The sequence below is a fragment of the Dermacentor andersoni genome, chromosome 2, assembly GCF_023375885.2.
Source record: "Dermacentor andersoni chromosome 2, qqDerAnde1_hic_scaffold, whole genome shotgun sequence".
In the NCBI taxonomy this organism is placed as follows: domain Eukaryota; kingdom Metazoa; phylum Arthropoda; class Arachnida; order Ixodida; family Ixodidae; genus Dermacentor; species Dermacentor andersoni.
In genome coordinates this window covers 21,470,937-21,493,265 of record NC_092815.1, presented here as the reverse complement: position 1 = coordinate 21,493,265, position 22,329 = coordinate 21,470,937, and the positions used below count along the sequence as shown (strand labels likewise).

The 22,329-nt window shown below is 46.7% G+C and overlaps 2 long non-coding RNA genes and 1 pseudogene across 2 annotated transcripts in view; 1 reads left to right on the top strand and 2 right to left on the bottom strand.

Annotated features, from left to right (window-relative positions):
• The window catches only part of LOC129387832 (uncharacterized), a 239,617-nt gene that overhangs the window by 58,866 nt on the left and 158,422 nt on the right, over nt 1-22,329 (bottom strand). Inside the window, exon 2 of the long non-coding RNA XR_008614990.2 lies at nt 16,409-16,428. This is a non-coding gene — a long non-coding RNA (uncharacterized lncRNA). The remainder of the gene's footprint in view (nt 1-16,408; nt 16,429-22,329) is intronic.
• On the top strand, nt 4,917-11,083 carry LOC140215906 (uncharacterized). Its single transcript, XR_011892499.1, has 3 exons — nt 4,917-5,434; nt 8,831-8,939; nt 10,622-11,083. It is a non-coding gene; the product is annotated as an uncharacterized lncRNA (long non-coding RNA).
• Nucleotides 12,119-13,705, bottom strand: LOC140215905 (uncharacterized; annotated as a pseudogene).

The following is a 22,329-nucleotide window of genomic DNA, read 5'->3' as shown; positions in this document are numbered from 1 at the left end:
CGTAGTGCTCTCAGCAGAAATTTCTGGTTCAGCTTGGGTTGGTACCTAGTGCTCACTTCGGGGTAAATAGCGGAAGCTGGATAAGCTTGTTCGAGAAGGCGAGGGCCAGGGACTCGCCAATACCATGAAATGTGTCCGAGATGTCCACATCCGAAGCAAATTGGCTTGTCGTCAGGCGTCCTCCACGCATTCGGATCGCAATAATTGGGAGTGGGACATTGACGTTGGAGAGGGTTGAAGGTGGCCGAAGGGTAAATGTCAGGAAGTTTCACAGAACAGATGGTTGGAATGCCCACGTTTTCCAGTTCCTGACGAACAACGGATTGTATAAGCGATATTGGAGTTAGCCACTTTGGAATTAGCCAACGAAGCAGTTATCCCCCTCCCTTGCAATAATTCCGTTCCCTCACCTGAGGCCGTAGGGCGATGCTTCCTTGCAGTAAACTCGAAACACAAAATCCTGTCACAGCATGAATTCGCGTTTCCTCGGGCATTCTGATCTCTGAAAAGATAAACCACTTAATTGTAATTTTCTCAGCGAATGAATCATCTCTCGGTACGGCACATACGGTGATCGATATGAAGGACTGTAATTTTAAAACTGCATTCGCAAAGCCTGTAAGGGTTCAGTGACGACGAACGTTCTTCGGCATTTCTCGTCTTTGTTGCAGCCGAGGACAGCGAGCCGACGGAGGGCACCACCGCTGGGTCAAGCAAGTATAAATCCGCGTGCTCTCGCGATGCCAAGGTGCTCCTCTGTGACAGGCAGTACAAGGAAAACAAACACACGCAAAGACATACAGTAAAAGCGCTAGAATTACAACAGAACTTATAAACATACCCCTTTCTCAATATATTGATTTATAGGGCGGCAGTGTCCTTGCGCATACGCGCAAGAAAAAGCAAAAGATCGACAGATTTACCCCCACAGAGGAAACAACGAACGATTGACCTATTCTTCAAGTAACCCTTCTTGCATGCTATTACACACTGAAGTTGTGCTGACACACGCGCACACACCTTTGCATGGTGACGCGGAAAATTCCCAACATACGTATGTTAGGAACGTATGGTATGCTTCTGTATGTGCGTGCGTGCATGCGTGCGTGTGTGGTTATGTGTGTGTGTGTGTGTGCTTGCGTGTCTTACGTAATTAAAATGAAACATGAAGTTGGAGCCTCTCCTCTTTTTTCTCTTCTGTGGCTGTCTTGCAGCTACAGAAGCATTGGGAGGCAATGGGAGTTTAGACGAGGGCGGTGTCTCCGTGGTGTCCTTCTTCAACAAGATGGCCGCCCAGAAAGGTTAGCTGACCTCAATTAACCGCGATCTAATTATGAGGCACGAAGTAGCGGGGGACTCCGGAATAATTTGACCACCTGCAAGGGTTCTTTAACGTGCACGCAAAGTACGGTACACGAGCGTTCTTGCATTCCATTCCGCTCCTATCGGAGCGGCCGCCGCGGGTATCGAACCCGCGACTTCGTTCTCCACAGCGCAACGTCATAGGCAGTGAGCTACTGCGGCAGGTGGTTAGCTGATGTCGAGATATTGATATGCGTTGTGGAGCTTCGAGCTGGTTCACCATAAGTCAGATTCACCTAACTGAATTCATGCGATTTTACATCCCAAAGCTGCACTTGCAGTGTAAGGCACGCTGTAGTGGAGGGCTGAGGGATTACTTTCGTTCTTTGATATGCACCGAAGGCTCGTTAGGTGAGAGTATTTTGGAATCTGACAACCATGGCCATGAATCAAGTCCGCAAGCTCTTGCCCAGCAGCACGTCACCATTGCCCATGCACTGCGGCGAGTGACAGCTTTGTGAACTGCAGAACACAATAAAGATGGGGGTTCTTGAGCTGCGCGCTGTAATATTGTTCTAATTTTTGTTTCATTTCGTTACGTCGTCTTGGTTTCGATATATATGTCCTTTGTAGCTCTCAAACCTGCAAATGCCGTGTTCCTGGCCGTAACAGTGAGTACATTTTTCATTCGCTCTTTTTCTCCACTGCCTCTGCGCCCCATTTGTGGTTACACTATCCCTGCGACGCCGGAATCGCCGCGCACGTTCTACACGGTGGAGCGTGCACCGCGCTGCGCGCGCTCGATTCCTGCTTGATGACGTTTTCCGCTGAACGCCGGCATCGGACATATAGAAGGTGCAGCTTCTATTAGCATCAGCCTGGTTATGCCCACTGCAGGGCAAAGGCCTCTCCCATACTTCTCCAACTACCCCGGTCATTTACTAATTGTGGCCATGTTGTCCCTGCAAACTTCTTAATCTCATCCGCCCACCTAACTTTCTGCCGCCCTCTACTACGCTTTCCTTCCCTTGGAATCCATTCCGTAACTCTTAATGATCATCGGTTATCTTCCCTCCTCATTACGTGTCCTGCCCATGCCCATTTCTTTTTCTTGATTTCAACTAAGATATCATTAACTCGCGTTTGTTCCCTCACCCAATCTGCTCTTTTCTTATCCCTTAACGTTACACCTATCATTCTTCTTTCCATAGCTCGTTGCGTCGTCCTCAATTTAAGTAGAACCCTTTTCGTAAGCCTCCAGGTTTCTGCCCCGTACGTGAGTACTGGTAAGGCACAGCTGTTATAAACTTTTCTCTTGAGGGATAATGGCAACCTGCTGTTCATGATCTGAGAATGCCTGCCAAACTCACCCCAGCCCATTCTTATTCTTCTTATTATTTCAGTCTCATGATCCGGATCCGCAGTCACTACCTGTCCTAAGTAGATGTATTCCCTTACCACTTGCGGTGCCTCACTACCTATTGTAAGCTGCTGTTCCCTTCCGAGACTGTTAAACATTACTTTAGTTTTCTGCAGATTAATTTTTAGACCCCTCATTCGGCTTTGCCTCTCCAGGTCAGTGAGCATGCATTGCAGTTGGTCCCCTGAGTTACTAAGCAAGGCAATATCATCAGCGAATCGCAAGTTACTAAGTTATTCTCCATTAACTCTTATCCCCAATTCTTCCCAATCCAGGTCTCTGAATACCTCCTGTAAAGACGCTGTAAATAGCATCGGAGAGATCGTATCTCCCTGCCTGACGCCTTTCTTTATTGGGATTTTGTTGCTTTCTTTATGAAGGACTACGGTGGCTGTGGAGCCGCTATAGATATCTTTCAGTATTTTTACATACGGCTCGTCTACACCCTGATTCCGCAATGCCTCCATGACTGCTGAGGTTTCGACTGAATCAAACGCTTTCTCGTATACAATGAAAGCTATATATAAAGGTTGGTTATATTCCGCACATTTTTCTATCACCTGATTGATAGTGTGAATATGGTCTATTGTTGAGTAGCCTTTACGGAATCCTGCCTGGTCCTTTGGTTGACGGAAGTCTAAGGTGTTCCTGATTCTATTTGCAATTACCTTAGTAAATACTTTGTAGGCAACGGACAGTAAACTGATCGGTCTATAATTTTTCAAGTTTTTGGCGTCCCCTTTCTTATGGATTAGGATTATGTTAGCGTTTTTCCAAGATTCCGGTACGCTCGAAGTCCTGAGGCATTGCGTATACAGGGTGGCCAGTTTCTCTAGAACAATCTGCCCACCATCCTTCAACAAATCTGCTGTTACCTGATCCTCCCCAGCTGCCTTCCCCCTTTGCATAGCTCCCAAGGCTTTCTTTGCTTCTTCCGGTGTTACCTGTGGGATTTCGAATTCCTCTAGACTATTCTCTCTTCCATGATCGTCGTGGGTGCCACTGGTACTGGATAAATCTCTATAGAACTCCTCAGCCACTTGAACTATCTCATCCATATTAGTAATCATATTGCCGGCTTTGTCTCTTAACGCATACATCTGATTCTTGCCAATACCTAGTTTCTTCTTCACTGCTTTTAGGCTTCCTCCGTTCCTGAGAGCATGTTCAATTCTATCCATGTTATACTTCCTTATGTCAGCTGTCTTACGCTCGTCGATTAACTTCGAAAGTTCTGCCAGTTCTATTCTAGCTGTAGGGTTAGAGGCTTTCATACATTGGCGTTTCTTGATCAGACCTTTCGTCTCCTGCGATAGCTTACTGGTATCCTGTCTAACGGAGTTACCACCGACTTCTATTGCACACTCCTTAATGATGCCCACAAGATTGTCGTTCATTGCTACAACACTAAGGTCCTCTTTCTGAGTCAAAGCCGAATACCTGTTCTGTAGCTTGATCTGCAATTCCTCTATTTTCACTCTTACCGCTAACTCATTGATCGACTTCTTATGTACCAGTTGCTTCCGTTCTCTCCTCAGGTCTAAGCTAATTCGAGTTCTTACCATCCTATGGTCACTGCAGCGCACCTTGCTGAGCACGTCCACATCTTGTATGATGCCAGTGTTAGCGCAGAGTATGAAGTCTATTTCATTTCTAGTCTCGCCGTTCGGGCTCCTCCACGTCCATTTTCGGCTATCTGACTTGCGGAAGAAGGTATTCATTATCCGCATATTATTCTGTTCCGCAAACTCTACTAATAACTCCCCCCTGCTATTCCTAGTGTCTATGCCATATTCCCCCACTGCCTTGTCTCGAGCCTGCTTCTTGCCTACCTTGGCATTGAAGTCGCCCATCAGTATACTGTATTTTGTTTTGACTTTACCCATCGCCGATTCCACGTCTTCATAGAACCTTTCGACTTCCTGGTCATCATGACTGGATGTAGGGGCGTAGACCTGTATAACCTTCATTTTGTACCTCTTATTAAGTTTCACAACAAGACCTGCCACCCTCTCGTTAATGCTATAGAATTCCTGTATGTTACCAGCTATGTTCTTATTAATCAGGAATCCGACTCCTAGTTCTTGTCTCTCGGCTAAGCCCCGGTAGCACAGGACGTGCCCGCTTTTTAGCACTGTATATGCTTCTTTTGGCCTCCTAACTTCACTAAGCCCTATTATATCCCATTTACTGCCCTCTAATTCCTCCAATAGCACTGCTAGACTCGACTCACTAGATAACGTTCTAGCGTTAAACGTTGCCAGGTTCATATTCCAATGGCGGCCTGTCCGGAGCCAGGGATTCTTAGCACCCTCTGCAGCGTCGCAGCTGCTGGGGACTGAGGGCCGGGGTTTGATTGTTGTGTTCATATAGGAGGTTCTATATAGCAGCTTCTATATGGAACCCAAATCGGAATATCCCGTTCGATCGGGACTGTGAAACGCAAGTACTCGCTTATTAAGCGGGGGGCGTTACCATTCTGCGCTTCGGATTGCGGAGAAGTCAACTTTGGCAGGAACACTCAATTATGCAAGTGCGCAACACATCTGAAACCAAGGCATACGTTTCTCGACCGTCAAGTGAAATTACGTTTCTCGGTACAGATGCCGTTGTTCACTGACTGTATATGCCTGCTGGCAGTTCGCAGGGTTGCCCACAGCGGAGCCCAGCAGTTCCTCGTCTTCGCGGAGGCTCCGGAGATCCTGAACGAAGGTGAAACCTGCTTCGCCGCATTACTTGGGAGGCGTATAGGAAAGCGCGGCGAATTTCGAACATCCTCGCACTCTCACCGCGGTGTTAAAACCGCCCTGGACGATTCCGACATCTGCATTTACCACAAATACTTTTAAACACGGAGAAGATATCATCGCCTTACATTATATATTCAGGTCAGCAGTTGGCAGTGAATAATATAGCCAGAAAAGTTCTGTTGGACCTTTTACAGACGCCGTCGTTTAACATGTCAATCAACTGCGTCAAGCAGGCAAAGACAAACTGTGTTACGCAGCCTGTCGTGCTTACTCCGCAACAACTACTTGCTCAAATTTTGTTGCGTATTGTTGGGACGACACATTGCCTGTTTTCGTAATGCGCTTTGTAGTTGCTTTGCCCAGCCATTCACGTGCTACATACAGCAACCCCTTACCCTCAGGTAATAAAAAAATTCTGAAGAGCAAAAAAAAAAAAAAAAAGAAACCAACATCGACTCTTTGTGAAGGACGATCAGCGAAGCTGTTGCGTTGTTCTAAAATGACGAACTTGTATATGTATGACTATACAGGTGTCCCACGTAACTTGAGAGAGAGAGAGAGAGAGAGAGAGAGAGAGAGGTAAGGCAGGGAGGTTAACGAGAGGGGAAGATGCGGTTTGCTACCCTACGCTGGGTAGTAAATCACTTTACCACGTCCTCTCACGTAACTTGAGCGAAACATTAAACATACGCAAATGCCACGTAGCTAGACAGAACCAAGGTGATATTGTTTGCCGTCGTTTGGAGGTACTGTGATTATATTTTTCATTCCGCCTAATTAGATAATTAGTATTCATTAATGAATCAACTTCTGAAATACTATAATTAGATGAAATGTTTCAATGAGAAAATTCTAGAGCAACATGAAAAACTCCCCGTACACTTTTCTGTGGCTCAATACGTGCTACATGATAGTGTTTTTCCGAGCTTGAAAGTAGCCCGCAGATACACGCAATATCGCCGTGTGACCGGCCGCTCGAGGCTCGAGGCCGCGTGTATTAGCGGGCTTCTTTCACGCTCGGAAAAGCACTTTTATGCAGAACGTATTGTATTGAGCAACAGAAAGCTGTATAGGCAGTTTTTCATGTTGCTTTACAAATTTCTCATTGACACTTTCCATCTGAATGTGATACATGAGAAGTTGATTGATAAATTAAGACTAATTATCCAATTAAGCATAATGAAAAAAAATAATCTGAGTATCTCCAAGCGACGGCAAACAACGCTACCTTGGCGCTGTCCAGCTACGTGGCATTTGCATATTTTTAATGTTTGGCACAAGTTACGTGGGACATCCTGTATAAATGCAATTTAAGCCCGCGCCTCGCCGGTGCTGCTTTGCCGCCGCCGGCACTCACGTTCCCGGTTCTGTTCGCGTGCCCGCACGCCACGGGCACGCGAACAGAACCGGGTCAGAACCGGGTTTGTCGCCGGGTAGGGGATTGCCACGACGGGCCTTAGCGGCGTCCCGCGCCGGCGCTGACATTCCCGGTTCTGCTCACGCCGCTGCTCTAGACGGGCGCGCTGCGGGTCTTCGTCGGTCGGCACACACGACGGGCCAGGCTTATCGACGGACGCACGATCGACCTTAGCGGCTTCCCGCCGCCGGAGCGCCCGTTCTCGCTGTCGCTCCCGTCGTCGTTCTAGAAGGACTCGTTGCTCCTATTCCGTGCGCACGATACGTGTCCGCCCATGAAATCACTCAAGAACAACTGCCGATAAGGTCGCTAGCCGACACTGACGTTGCTCTATAGACGAACACACATTGGACGATACATACGTGTACGTTCATTAGGGCCTTTACACGGTGTAAGAGTTGGGGTCGGGCATGAAATAGGTGGTAGCTGGCCCATGCCGTCGTCCGACTCATCCACGCTAAGGACGTTGTTGAAGGGAGGGACTTGTTCTCACCGAAAACGAGGAATACGGGCTTTATGTACAACATTTACAAGAAGACAGGAGATACATTTCATCAGTCTAGCAAGACTGAAAAGTGAAGCACACAGAGCAGCCGAAAATGGCTGCTTAAAAACCCTCTGTCCTCCCTAGATTCCTAGGTGAGGGAAAACTGACGTTCAACCTTCGTCCAATGGGAGCGTCCAAAGTCGGCGTGGTCGTAGTTGACCCGCCTTTGACGGGGAGAGTTCACACACTCCCGCACTTTGGTTTCACTGAACATATTGAGTGGAGAGGGTCCTCGTAGACATGGCTTGTCACGCTTGACCCCAGTTGGCGCCTCTTCATTCCAGTTAGCCGCTGCGTCTGTCAGTTGACTGTGACGATTTCTGAGGCCCGTGAAAAAGCACCGCAAAACAGCCTTTTCCAGGAGTTCTCTTGCTCCAAGTAGGCCGTGAAGGCGACAGCGAATTAACTAGCAATGCTCGGTCCGCCGAACGTGGCTAGACTTGCTGGCGCCGTTGGCTGTCCTCAGGAGGCGCACTGTTGGCTCTCCAAAACGACTCGTCGCAGCGGGCCGAAAGTCGTCGGTTCTCCGAACGTCGCTACCCCCGCAGTTCGATCGAAACAGCTGTAGCGGGTTGGGAAAGGTTTGCAAGTCAGTACCCCTGCAGGCCGATCGTAACAACGGACACGAATGGATGGATTGATGGATGCTATGAGCATTCCCCTTGGAACGGGGTAGGTGTGTTGCGCCACCAAGCTCTTCTTATTATATTGCTTAATGTCCTACCTATGTTAAAAAAGAAAAGGAAAAAGGTTGCTACAGCGCCCGCCCCCCCCCTACCGGCGGCGAACGAGCGCCGCGTCGAGAACAATAGGTCATCAACCACTCGACTTCATACTCGCGACGAGCGCACTAGGAGGACCAATGGGCCATCCATCACAGGTTTTGACACTTATGCTGATGAACCTATAAGGCTAGACTCTCTTTTACACTAGCTCTGAAAACGAACATTTTTTGTCGACGCGACGGTGTACACGCACGGTCGCCGCGCGACTGGCCGCTCGAGTCGCTTTGCGTGTATTCGCGGGCTTCTTTCACGCTCGGAAAAACACTTTCATATAGCACGTATTGAGCAACAGAAAGCTGTATGGCGCGTTTTTCATGTTGCTCAACAATTTTCTCATTGACACTTTCCACCTAAATGTGACATTTGAGAAGTTGATTAATTAGTTAATACTAATTATGTAATTAGGTGGAATGCAAAAAACAATCTGAGTATCTCCAAGCGACGGCAATTTACCATTACCTTGGTTCTGTCGAGCTACGTGGCATTTGCATATTTTTAAATCTTGGTGCATGATAGTTGGGACACCCTGCACAGGCGGTAACAGATGTTCACCAGCCCATGGACGCGCCTCATGTGCGGTGTAACGATGCGCCTTGTCGTTCCATGCAGTGCCGGCCTCCATGAATAACTATACCGGAGGCAGCAATAGTCGCCTGGATGTACTGGACAACCTGTGAAGAGGCGCACCATGTTCCTGTGTCCCGATGTTCTTCAGGAAGTACGCGCTTTCATTGCATTGCACTACCACTACTACATTGCATTGCACTACCGCGCCGCACCTGCCTCGCTCTTAGGCCTAAGCAGTGGTGTTTTGCCGGGTGTCGGCCACCAAAGTTACAGTTTAGTGCCGCGTCTACGCAAAGCTATTCACAGCAGCTGTACGGCTCTCGGAAAGCTGCATGGCCGCTACGAATAATATGTTTGAATAATCGAACAGGTGCAGAAATCAGTAGGTGACTGTAAACGAATTGTCTTTGTCTTGTCTTTGCTATGGGCTATAGCAATGCGACTTGCACACCGAAACCGAGTCTCTCGATTATACATGCTTTAGGATTTACTGTATTTTTGCGCTTAAACACGCACCAAATAAAAAAATAGCAGTGAAATCGGGATTCGGGTTAAAGGCAAACTTTAAAAAGATGGAAAATTGGGCGAGCTGGTGAAGCTTCATGGTAGCTACAGCGCGACAGACGCGGTCAAAAGGAATAGAAAGGGACACAACAAAGCACCGAATTCCTTCTATCCCTTTTGTCCTTGTTCGTCTTGCTGTAGCAACCATGACGGAAATTTCGACTTAAGGTGTGAATTCACGGCAGCGCGCATTTCACCTGGAGGTGTGGTTTCACATCAGCAAGTGCCGTAGTGCCGTGAAACCATCTCTAGAGCAAAGTTCTGAATCAGCGCAACCGAAGAGGTGGGGAACAGAGCCGCTGGCCGGAGATACAATGGGGGCGATTCGTGAATCCGCGAATGCAACTGTTTGCGTAGTTATGGGCCTTTTGCGTAGGCATTTCCGCAGGTTAAGTCGAGCGGATATTTCTCTCTTCTTTCCGGGGTGTGGTAATTGGAATTGCGGCTTATACGCAGACAAATACGTATATTCGCTCGTTTCTAATACTTCGGAAACTTCGAAGACTTAAATTGGAGCCAAAGAGAATATTGAATAGCATGATATTTGATCGAACATTCGAAAATATTGGATATTCGCACAGGCCTTGTGGTTTCGTCTTGTGATGGATGAGGAAGAGTGCGGGCTCCCTATCCCTGCACTTTATATTTCGGGTTTTCTGCCTTTTCATTTGTTTCTGGCCAAATAATTACCCTATGAAGTGTTAGTTCCAACGCGACAGAACCGTAAAGCACATCGTGGAACACGCGACAAAGATGTTCATATCGGGAGGTAGTGGTGTTCGAAATCAGCCATTGTTACGCACTTCAAAATTTTAGACTTTCATGAAAATATGTTCTCGGTAATGTAACCGTAAATATTTAGTTGTATATGTTCGTAAATACCGGGCATTGATTAGAACAACAGAACCTTTTCAATATTAAAAATTTTTTGCCTGCTCTTCAAGTAGTAGTACTCTTCCCGTTTTCTATCTGAGCCTTATGCGAATCTGAAGTATACCAGCTAGCTGAAGTTCTTGCTTTTGATGCTTCAATAACGAACGGTACTATTGCCGCCAGAAGCTCAGAATGGATCTCATCCGTGGCTACGTGCAATCGTGTGGTACTTATATTTTAGATCTACCATGAAAATAGCACTATATTGCTGTCTCTTGTACTATGACAAGACCTTAAGCTAGCGTTAGATTTTCCTTTTTTTCTTTTTTAGATTTACAGAATGGTTTGTACACGTTTTATGCATACCTGTCCGTAATTGATTGTTTGCCGTTCCAGTGAAAGCGCACCTGGAAGAAGTCCCTGACATCTGGAGGAGGCTACCCAACAATTGCGTCAGGCCACGAATGACGCTATTCCGTCATATAGATACGAATAATTTTGCACAGTGAACATTATGCTGGAAGGTTCATCTGCGAAGTTGCGATAAGCTCATCTCGACTTTTTGCGACAAAATAAAACTTTAGGTGTGTGAGTTGTTTATTCGAATGGTGCAACTTCCAGAAGAACTCTACATTGAAGGAGGGCGTTTGTTACGGTTAGTCTTCTTGTTTTTCTCTTGGTTGGGGCTGCTGAGAGTAAAGTCGAGAAGATAAACGTAAGGGTGGAAAATCGGCTGAGTCCAGCGGCGAGTTGGCCGCGAGGACTAACGCGTTGAACAGTGGCTCCGGTATGCCTGCACGCATACCAGAGCCTGTAGGCGTACCACGCCACTGACACCTTCGGGCTACTCCGAAAGTAACTCCTCAAGCAGTGGCATCAGCCAGTCAATGGCCCTGGAAAAAGATTACGGGCTCCTGGGCGCCCTCTTCTGGAGGGTGGTTAGTCGCCAGATCGTTGGAAGCGAAGGCGCGCGATGGCCAAGGAGAGACACGATCTGTGCGTATATATATATATATATATATATATGATTAAATCGGATGATTAAATGTGGGTTGACCCACTAAAGCAATTCGGAACTGTGAAACATGCCGTAATGAAAGGCTTCTGATTAATCATAGTCGGCTGAGGCTGTGGTGCGCGAGCGTTCTTGCTTACTGCCTCCATCGCTATGCAAACGCAGTGCCCGAGAAGAACACCAGCAACCCCGTAATTAACAGCAGAACGCCGCAGTCATTGAGTTGCGCCTGACGGGCTACCGGAGCTACAGCAGTTCTCTCCTGGCCCTGAAGTCATCAACAGGCTCCTATTTTCTCCTTTTCACTTCTGTGACCAGAACCGGAGAAAAAGATATCCAGGAGATCAAAGAGTGGAAATGTAGGGAGGCCAGGTTTAAGCACAATAAGCAGTCCCTACATTGTCCGGCGCTCTGTGCACTGTCAAAGGGTAGAGGGGGGGGGGGGGGGTTGTCATTTTCGGCGGTGAAGTCATTTTCACTAAATTGCGTTGTCGAATGCCTTTGTTAAGAGCTGGTGTGGCGCCCTCCCCTCTGTGCCCATTATGCGGTGATTATGCGAAGATCTTATTATGCCGCCATCTCTGGCCATTAAGTAAAACCGTTTTAGATGTGCCCTTTTCTCCGTATCGTATTGAACCTTTCCATTCCTGATATTGTGTCTTTGGGAGCCTTCCCTATTTCTATTCATTTCTATTCGGTTTACCACAATTTTCTTGCTAAACTATAAAAAAACGTTATGTTATATAACTTGGTTTGATTTTATCAAAAATATTAATTAGTGTTCTTTTTAGACTTGACAAATTGTCTTTCTAACCCCTTCAGGTACTTGGTCAATCCCGCATACTGGCCCTCACAGTGGGTATAAACTACATGGGGTATTAGGTAATCCCTAATGGCACTCACTACGGTGAGTGGGCCCGTCATAATAGCCTATACACTATTATGACGGGCTCCCTCACCGTACAGTTGCTGAAGTGAGAGGACTCCTTTTTATTTCATCGCATGGTAAGTGCACAGAGTTTCGCTAGTCAGCGGTTGGGCCTGTCTCACTGGGGGCACACAGTAAACACATAACGCGTCATTATTCAGTGGTCTGCGACCACTCAAGCGGCCTCTACCTAAGGCCACCACTCCCCTCCGCCTGGATTACGCATAGGGTTTCGCTCCTCTTGGCAGAAGCTCTCCGTGTCAGGCGTGGTGTTGAAGCATAGAAGAAAAGAGCGAGTACAGCAGAAGTCAAACGAGAAGAAAGATAATGCAGCAACGTTAAAAAAAATGCCATGACGCGATTCCAACCCAGGGCCCAACAATCATGAGCCCAACGATATTACATGGCGCCATGAAGTCATTTTTTTTAAATACATGGAAAACAAAACTGAAGGTGTACTATAACATGGACACAACTACACACTTAAAAGTGAGGCAAGCACACATGCATCCAACAAGTGCATCCAGTCTGGCGGAAGTTCCTGCGCAGCGTACACACTTCTTACATAAGCAGCACTTTCGCGAAAGAAAGATTTTGTAGATCGCGGGCTTTCGGCATGGCGATCACACAGTCTACTTCTCCATAGGCTATATAGACCAAGTACCTTGAACATATCATAGGGAGGACCACCCGTAACCTCAAACGGTAGAAACCTAATTGAATATGGAGTCATGTCAATGTCCTTTTTAAGCGTCTGTTGGAGAATGCCCTCCCCCCCCCCCCAAAAAAAAATAAAAAAAAATAAAGAAAATACAGCGTCTCTACAGTCTATGAAACAATGATCTATGGTTTCGGCACGTGGACAGAGTCGACAGTTTGTTGACCACGGCACAAAGCAGCCCCTCGAATTTAACCAAGTTTTAACAGGGAGTGTTTCTGAATGTAGTTTATAGAAAAAAGTTTTTACTCCAGGAGGTACACACATTTTTCGGGCGTGCTTAAGTACATCCTGATAAGGTCGGCTTAACTAAGGTGCACGATACAAAGGATCTGGGAAAATAGAGTCCACCAGTGCCGCAGAAATTGTTTTTCGACTCGCAGTGAGCACGTACTCCAGGCTGAATCTAACTTTCAAGAATAGAAATGTGTCAACAACTTCCTTGAGAAAGCCCCAAGAAGCATGTGGGACATCTTTGGTATTTGGTGACACTACTGTATTAGAAACATAATGAACTAAACGGAGTTGCAACATTTCACGCAAAAACGGATGGTCACTGTCTCGAAAGAAAAACAGGCGAGAAACAATTTGCCTGACGAAGAGGTGGACTAATCCTAGACCACCACGTTCAAGGGGGAGGAACAGGTTGTCGCGCCGCATCGATTCACAACTCGAAATCCAAATAAATGTTGCACTTACGCGATGGAGTGCCTGAAGGCGAAGTCGTGAGCAGTGTAGTGCTTGCAGCACATACATAAGACAAGAAGCTAAGAACACGTTGCACACTTCAGCACGAATGAACATTGACAAATTCCGCCCGCGCCATGAATTCATTTTACGTTGAATTTTGCCAACTTTTTCCGACCAATGAGCGTTGCTATTTCTATACTGTGAGAGAGGCACACCTAAATAACGCAGATCTTCTTTCCATACGGAAAGGTCCGCTATTACACACGCTCTGCATCGGCTGCTTTACCGCGTCACTAGTGATATGGCTATAGTGAAGGGCCCCCTCACTTATAGTCAGCTCCAATCCCTAATACCTCCATTGGGTGTGAGCAATATGTGGAGGCAAGGCAACCAGCCAACGAAATCATCTTATGGCTCATGAAGCGGAAAATCCAGCGCCGTGGCCGGAGATGTACAAAACGTCACGTGGTAGGAGACTCGCTCGTGCCACTGCTCGCGCGTTCGGCATCTTCTTTCTCCGGTGCCGCTCATCATGCCAGCGTTCCCATACTGCCCCTCCCTCTGCGAAGGCGCTGACGGCACTGGCCTACTGCCAGTCAGTGTAGTGATTTCGGTGAGCTGTGTCTTGCGCTCCGATGGACCAACCTTCGACGGATATTGTTAAAACATTCACGTGGTCACAGTGACAGACAGCGCAGGTGGCGGGTCTATATATAGCGCCGCGCGTCGCGGCGATGTCAGTCGCTGCGGTGATTTCGGTGATTTCTGTCGTGCGCTCCGATGGACGAACCTTGGACTTGAAAGAACAGCGCTGCGTCGCGTCGAGTCAACACCGGCTCGCATCGGGCTCCGCAGTTTCGTGAGTTTTCGATGGCATTTTCAAGGGAAAACGGCCCGAAATGCTTTCACCAGCTTCCTAACGTTCTAAGGATCGTATCGACACCACCCGCGTGGAAATCCGACCATCGAGGACCCCAGGAGGATTCCTGGAAGTTTCGTCACCACGGGCGAGACGCTAACCCTAACCGGCGGCGGCAGCTGCTCGCCTCGTCGACGGGGATTCCCGCGACGGCACTTGGCCTAACCATGGGGAACGAAGCGACTACGATGTTGACCCCCTCCATACAACCTTCGGAAGATTCGAAGAAGGGCGCATGGACCAGACTACCGAACCAGTGAGCCAAGAAACTCTGTACCATAGCACCGTGAGAGAAGATATTAACTGGCACAAGTACACACTCGGATCGGCGTCATCCGTCTCACCTTCTTCCAGGCCAAGACAGATTTGCCCTAGGAAATTGATGACACCTTTCGATGAGCGGAGGGATGACCTGGATGCGTATTTGGATCGGTATGAAAGGATAGCAGTCGGGCAAGGCTGGGGGAGGAGCGAGTGGGCTAACGCTTTAAGCCTGTGTTTAGTTGGCGAGACTCTGAGTGTCTTTGGGCGTATGAGTCATTAGACATTAGTCAGTAGGGGTGGTGGTATCATGGCTTTTGTACATGAACGATATGTGACGTCATTTGTGCTATCAAGGTCCACCTCAGCTGAATGCCTGACATTGCATATTTCCTTGCGAGATACAGATATGACCTTACTTGGAATTTATGGACCACCTTCCGAAAATGCGAACGTTTTTATAAATGAACTGGATGCGTTTTTACTGTCTTTGTCTTCAACCTCACTTTTTTGTCTGGCAGGCGATGTTAACATATACACTTTATCACTGTCGCGCCCGATCGATTGCTATTACTTAAATGTGTTAGCTAAATCGGGGATTCTTCTGACTATCTGTTCTTGTACAAGAGAAGAATACCTTGGAAACAAGAATGTGACGTCTTGCGACGGTCACATCAACGTTAGAGCCCCGTTTCATCATGCTGACTCGGCTGTAATCAAGCATAACTGGCTGACCACTATTTTGTGGGCTGCCATATTTATGTGCCCATGCTTAAAAATGTATCATCCGAACATTTCTAGGTATCAAACCTCAACACAGCCAAATTTGATAGTTTGGTTAATGCCTTTGACTGGAATACACTTATGGAAGGGGCAACAGTACAAAATGTTTACACTAAATTTGTTAATGTTCATGGCACATTTAAACACAGGGCACGGAAGGCCATAAAAATTTAAAAAGCGCTATACTAACTTGTCTTGGCTTACACCAGGGATTCTTAAGGCGATAAAAGAGAAATATAAATATTGGGGACAATATAAGAACTCGCCTAACAACAACACTCTGAGGAATTTACACAAGGTTCATAAAAATAAGGTAACTGCGTTACTTCGGTCTGAGAAGCGCTCATACTACAGTAAATCACTTTGCGAAAATAGGTAGAACCCTCGGAAAATGTGGTCGACGACTAATCAAATATTTGGTCGCCATACAGGTCATTCAGGCGACGTTTTTGGCAAACATTTCGATAATTTGGAATCTGCCGTTACTTATTTCAATGTTCACTTCGCCAAAGCATCGTCGATTACTCAGCCGGCTCACACTCATGGTTCCGATAATATTATTAGTTCAGAGTCCTCTGCGTTACTTCCTTTCACCACTGCTTGCGATCTGCCCAGCATATTATTCAGCTTTAAACAAAAGAAGGCACCTGGTTTAGATGGCATATCTATGTACGAGCTGCAACGTAACTTTCCCGTTCTAGAAAATATACTTTTATTTATGCTGAGCGGTTATATTGAACGCGGTTTTTCTCCAGATAAGCTAAAAATTGCAGTTGTTAAAAAAAATACGGCTCTTTTGAACGGGTTGACAACTACAGGCCGATTTAAATTTTACCCGCAATTAGTCAAATTCTGGAAAAAACACTTACCCAGAGTGATGACTGGCTTTCTGCAAAAAAAACAAAAAAAGCCAATTTATTGTCAACTTCTCAATTTGTCTTCGTTCCTAGGAAGAGGACTGTATTACACTTGGAACAATTAGCTGATTTAGTCTTCTCTGCTTTCGATAACAACGAGGTAGTAACGGCTCTTTTCCTGGATGCAAGCAAAGCTTTTGACTCCGTAGTACACACATTACTTTTGCACAAACTACATCTCTTGGGATTTCGGGGGCCTTTTAATAAATTATTAACTAACTATTCTTTTAATCGCTCACAGCTAGGTACTCAAGATAGGGGATCACGTTAGTTCGAAGGTTTTCTTAAAATCTGGTGTCCCGCAGGGATCCGTGTTATATCCACTACTATTTACCGTTTATGTAAATGATCTGTCTAAAGCTACATCCCAATGACAAATGTTTCAATACGCCGATGACACTGCTCTTTTTGCCACACACTCTGCTTTCGTTTCATCAGTTGCAATGCTACAAAGTGACATTATGTCTGTCATGGACTGGTTTTCCAGAAACTGTCACTATTAACAAACAAAAAACAAAACTCGTTTGTTTCCACAATCCACATAGACGAATTGATCCCACTCACCCAATCTTTCTTCATGGTTCACGATGTACCAATTGTCAATGCTCTCCTCTCCTACCATCGCCGAATGCAAAGTACATGGGAATTATCTTCGACTCCGATATGACATGGAATAGTGATCTATCTCTTCTCTGTAATAAACTCCGGGCGTTATCATGTACTATTCACAACAGCCGCTTCATCCTCCCCTTTTCTGTGCGCAAGATAATCATTCATGCGCTTGGTTACAGTATCCTGAGATACGGTATAACAGTATTTTATCATTGTTATTCACATGGCGTTCAAAAATAAACTGTATATTAACATCGCTGCTACGAAATGTGGTCTATAATGTTAACATTCCCGGTGGTACTAGCTTGTTTTCAGCTTTACAGTTGCCTTCCTTTGATGCATTATTTTTTCAGACAGTTATTTAAGTAACTAAATAAATTGCCGTCATCTCTGGAATAGTGATCTTGTGTTTCCTTTTGTGTCACAAGACCACTCGGGCGTCATCCCATGTTTTGTACACCCCGATGTTATACGTGGTTTGGAAGTTTTCTGCGAAATGATTATGTTCCCGATACATTTAATTCCATGCCCACGGACATTTTTCCATTTCATCGAAACGTGCTCTGAAATTGTATTTAAGGGAAAACTCATCTGACACTACTTGATGTCTGCTTGTTTTCAGTATTTCTTCATGTAGCGATGGACCCAAATTTACTGCCTTCTCTCTCTTTTTTTTCCTCACTCCTGTAGTTTATTGCGTCCCTGAAACTGACTGCCAGGTACAGCCCGACAAGTCTTATTGGCTTGGGCTGACCCGTTTTGTATGTAATGCTTTTACGACAAATAAAGCAATTATTATTATTATTATTATTATTATTATTATTATTATTATTATTATTATTATTATTATTATTATTATTATTATTATTATTAGCCATGTTTTACCGACGATACCAATTCTACATCCTTATTAATGTATGCGCTACCACCCTCACGTAATCCTGACGTGAGCGTTAGTTGAAGATGCGTGCAGGATGCACGAACAAGAAGAAGAAGAAGAAGCAGGAGAAGAGTATTTGGGTCAGGGTGATCTGAGGCCAGAACGTTGGTGTTGTTGTTGTTGATGTTTTGAGACAACAAAAATAACAACATGCCAGTGTCAGAATCGACACAACGTATTGTGCCTGTCGGCGTTGACCGAGCAATTTTTCCAGAGGCCGAAGCCGTGGCCATGCCCATTTGGCTGTCATCTGACGCCGAACCGTCCAGGAGAGTGCTACACGTTCTGCACAGCAAGAGCCATTCGTGGAGAAGCCTCACGAGGTAGGCAACTGCACAGGATAGAAGGAACCATGCAGCAATGCGCAGATATAGGCCATTCACATGAAACTTGAGGACTCTTACTAACAAGAGGCGGCCTGCTGCAGTGGCATGGAGTAGATAAGGCCCAGGATACTTAATGGCTAGACGCATTGCTTAAAGGCGTAAAAAGGAACAGATGAGCGAGAAGAAAACAGACAAGGTGTAGACAAGCGCATTGTGGTGTCGTCTCCCTTCCGTCCTTGTTTTGCTGGCGCTAAATATGCTTTCAGACAAGGTAAAGCGCATTTTTAATCCTTTAAGCAGCGCGTCTAGCTAGACCCCGTTGCAGCACTATACTGCATTAGGGTATTGTCTATTAAGTAGGGTAACGAGACTGGTTAATCGGAGAAGTCAACAGTTACCTAAAAAACACATATGTTAATACAAACGTTTTTATTAGTAGAGAACATGCTGTTTCATCTTTTGTTCATGTTAGTGAAAAAAAAAATGGAAAAAGAGTGTAAGGAAAAGTAGGCAACAAGCCACAACCGAGACTTGGCTCGTGATAGCTAAATGAATAAAATAGCGCAGACAAAAACTCAACACGAGCAGAGCCAAATGTCACATAATTTCATGCGTCGCGGCTTGTTTTTGAAAGCACGATGAAAGAAGTCGCGCTACATTGAAACCAACAATAGTTGAAATGCCCTAGTTCCACTGGATCCGTCAATATCAGCCTTTGACGAAGTACTTTAGAGCTCACTGACTGCGATGGCCGAAATGGTTAGGCTGTTAGTGCCACCAACAGCCATGGCGGCGGATGCGTAAATGGCTGTGAAACCACCACCGGTTGGTTTGAAACCAAGCGGTGGCACGTTGCCTGCCTTTTCTTACACTTACGTTCCATTTTAATTTATTACGATTACGAACAAAATGTGTATTCACGCCCTCCATAAAATAAAAGAAAGAAATTAAATGCAACTAAGCTTATTACGGTTCCAGCGAAAGTGAATCAATCATCTGTATCAGTAATTACTTTGCTCATTCAAACCCTTCATTATTCCGAATTATTTCGCGAGACGGTGGTTAATGTTGATACTTTGCCATATTTACTCTAAGCGTTCCCTTTAATAAACGAGGCTCCTGCTTGTGTACCCGATTTCTGCAGGTCGGCGTCCTGCATGTGGCTTGCCATGTTCTTGTTTCTCTTTACTACGACTCTGTCGGCTATGTTTGCCTGGAAACGTCTCAGCAACGGCACCGCTATCAATAAAGAAAACCCTAACGACGCCGACAGCAATAGCGCCCTCCTTGTTTCTGTCCTCAACGAGAGCCAACTGCAAGCCCTAAGTACCATCTTTCCATCAGGGATGAGCGCACCCAAGCGAAGACCAACTAGCTCATCGGCGCCAAAAGGAATTAACGTCTCCGATAACACGTACAAGCGTCTCCCTAAAAGCCACTGGACGGAAACGGCGCCAGCACCTCGCGACGAAAATATCTCCAGTTCGGACTCAATCTCGACTAGGATATTTAGTTCGTATTTTATCACGGCAATCCCTCCTGACGGCGTGTCCCTTAATTCGGACCCCACGACATGCGCAGACCAAGAACCACTGGTGAGAATCGCCGTCAACAAGGCAGAAGCGGTTTCCGCGACTCGTTCGCGCGACGTCGTCTTCGTGAATACTACTAAAGGCGCCGTCATCGGGAGGAAACGGAAGATCCACGGCACAGACGTGGCCGCTTTCCTCGGCATACCATACGCTGCGAACACGGGCGGCTCGAACCGCTTCTCTGCTCCGCAGCCCACAGACGGGTGGGACGTCGCTCTGGACGCATCGAAAGTGCGAGCGCCCTGCTATCACTTGCCGCAGCCACGTTTGGACGAGCATTCTCGCAGTGCCGAGCGCGGAGACGGCAGCAGCCACGCTCCGCCATTGCCGTCCGAAGATTGCCTGCACGTTAACGTGTGGGCGCCCATGTGTAACAACTCGTACTGCACGGGGCTCACAGTGCTTGTCTTCATTCACGGCGGAGGGCTTCGCGTGGGCGGGAACGCGGACCGTCTGCACGAAGGCGCAGTTCTGGCAGCTCAGGGCCAAGTTGTCGTAGTCGTGCCAAACTACCGCCTTGGTGTGTTGGGGTTTCCCAGCAGAGACATAGTTGGTGCCACCCGGAACCCGGGACTACTGGACCTCGCGATGGCACTCGGCTGGGTGCGCGAGAGCATAGCCGCCTTTGGTGGAAGCGCAGAGAATGTCGTCCTGTTCGGCAGCGGGTGGGGCTCTTACTTAGCCGGCCTATTCCTGGTCTCACCGAAGCTCAGGAGCTATTTTGCCACGTTCAGGATCATCCTCGGCAGCGGATCGCCCCTGCTCAAGTCTAGCCATGAGCATCAGACCGAAGAACACTGGAACGGCTTTCTCGGCGCCGCAGGCTGCGCTGACACTGACCAGAGCGCTACGCTGGAGTGTCTGCGAAACGCGACAGCTGCGAGCCTCGCCGTGGCACAAGACCAGTTCCCGGGCGCTGTCGGAGTGTTGTTTCCCGATGACTTTGTGCTGCCGGAGCAGCCTGCGGAGTTCGTAGCTGAAGTCCGCACGTACTCGCCCGCCGAGGTGCTCCTGACTAATGTCGTTTCGGAAGGACGGGCCGAATACCAGCGTCTTCTCGAAAATAAGTCGGGTGCCATTGACTTTAGCGTCGAGAGCTTAATGAGCGTGGTTGGACTCTCCGCTTCTCAACTTGCCTACCACAACCATGTGGAATTGCAAGGTAAATACTTACTCTTTTGTTCTTTACGCAAATACATCTGTCTCTAACCGCTGTATTCACAAACAAGCCTTGACTTGAAACTCTATCTGGACGCCATACATCACAGAGCGCAAGATTAGACGCCGAGAGCACCCTGTTACGAAATTTTTGCTAAGAAATTCCCGCGGGGTGCGCTGCCACCCACTTTCTTGAGCAGGTGGGCTGTCGAGTGGACGAACGTTCTGGAATACGGGGTTCAGTAATTCATGCTTACATAATTCAAACAAACCTCAATACTTTGCTTAGTTCGTTATGTTTTGAGGCGTATCGAAACCACTAAATTCAAGTAGGTCAAACTAGGAATACGGTTAATTCGAACTTGTGGGCTTCTCAAGATGCTGAAAATGGGGCGAGGAACGACTAATGAGAGCACAGCTGCAAGGCACGAATAGTCAGAACGCGCCTACACTTTGTTTTGATGATATTTATGTTGAAGGCTCTACTACGAAATGACGTCACAGAACTGGTCGTGGCGAAAGCATCTTTCTCAGAGGTACAACCATTTGTAAACCCGTTCCGGTCAGTTCTAACGAGCGTCTACACATCTGCACGTGTACAATGACGCGAAGCCTCTTTAGGACTTCACTTTATTATGTTTTTCTCGTTCAACCGAAAATTGGTTATCCCAGCTTGAACTCCAGACAAATACTTACCAAACCCTGTTGAACTTGGATCGCATGAGGAAACTTTTTTCCCTTTTGTATCTTTCACCAAGGATTCTGGATACTTCGAAGTCAACACAATGTCAAGATAGCCCTTTTAGATAAGTTTCGCGAGTTCTATTTCTCTACACCCACGCAAAAGGCTTCAAAGTGGTCCCACGTATCGCCCTAGACATGCTTCAACAGTCCATTCTTCTATTTGAAATGACGTGAAATATGTCTATATGCCACGAAGCGCAATGCAAGATTCCAAAAGAAGGACGTAAGGTATATCAATATGTACTACGAATGATTTCAGCTTTTATGCAGTCTGCTTCCAGCGTTGTACCCCATGGATCGCTCACGGTATAAAAACAGACCATGAAGTGGTTGGCAAGATCAATGTTTTCATTAAGCGCTGTACGACTTCATAACACTGCGAGAAAATTATGCATGTGTGTCAGTTTTGCATTCGAGATAGTGGCGTTCTGTTGTTGCAATAGCGCGTCACACCATATAGCGAAGCCTTTGGCGTACTGGGTAGATATCGTTGTGTTAGGA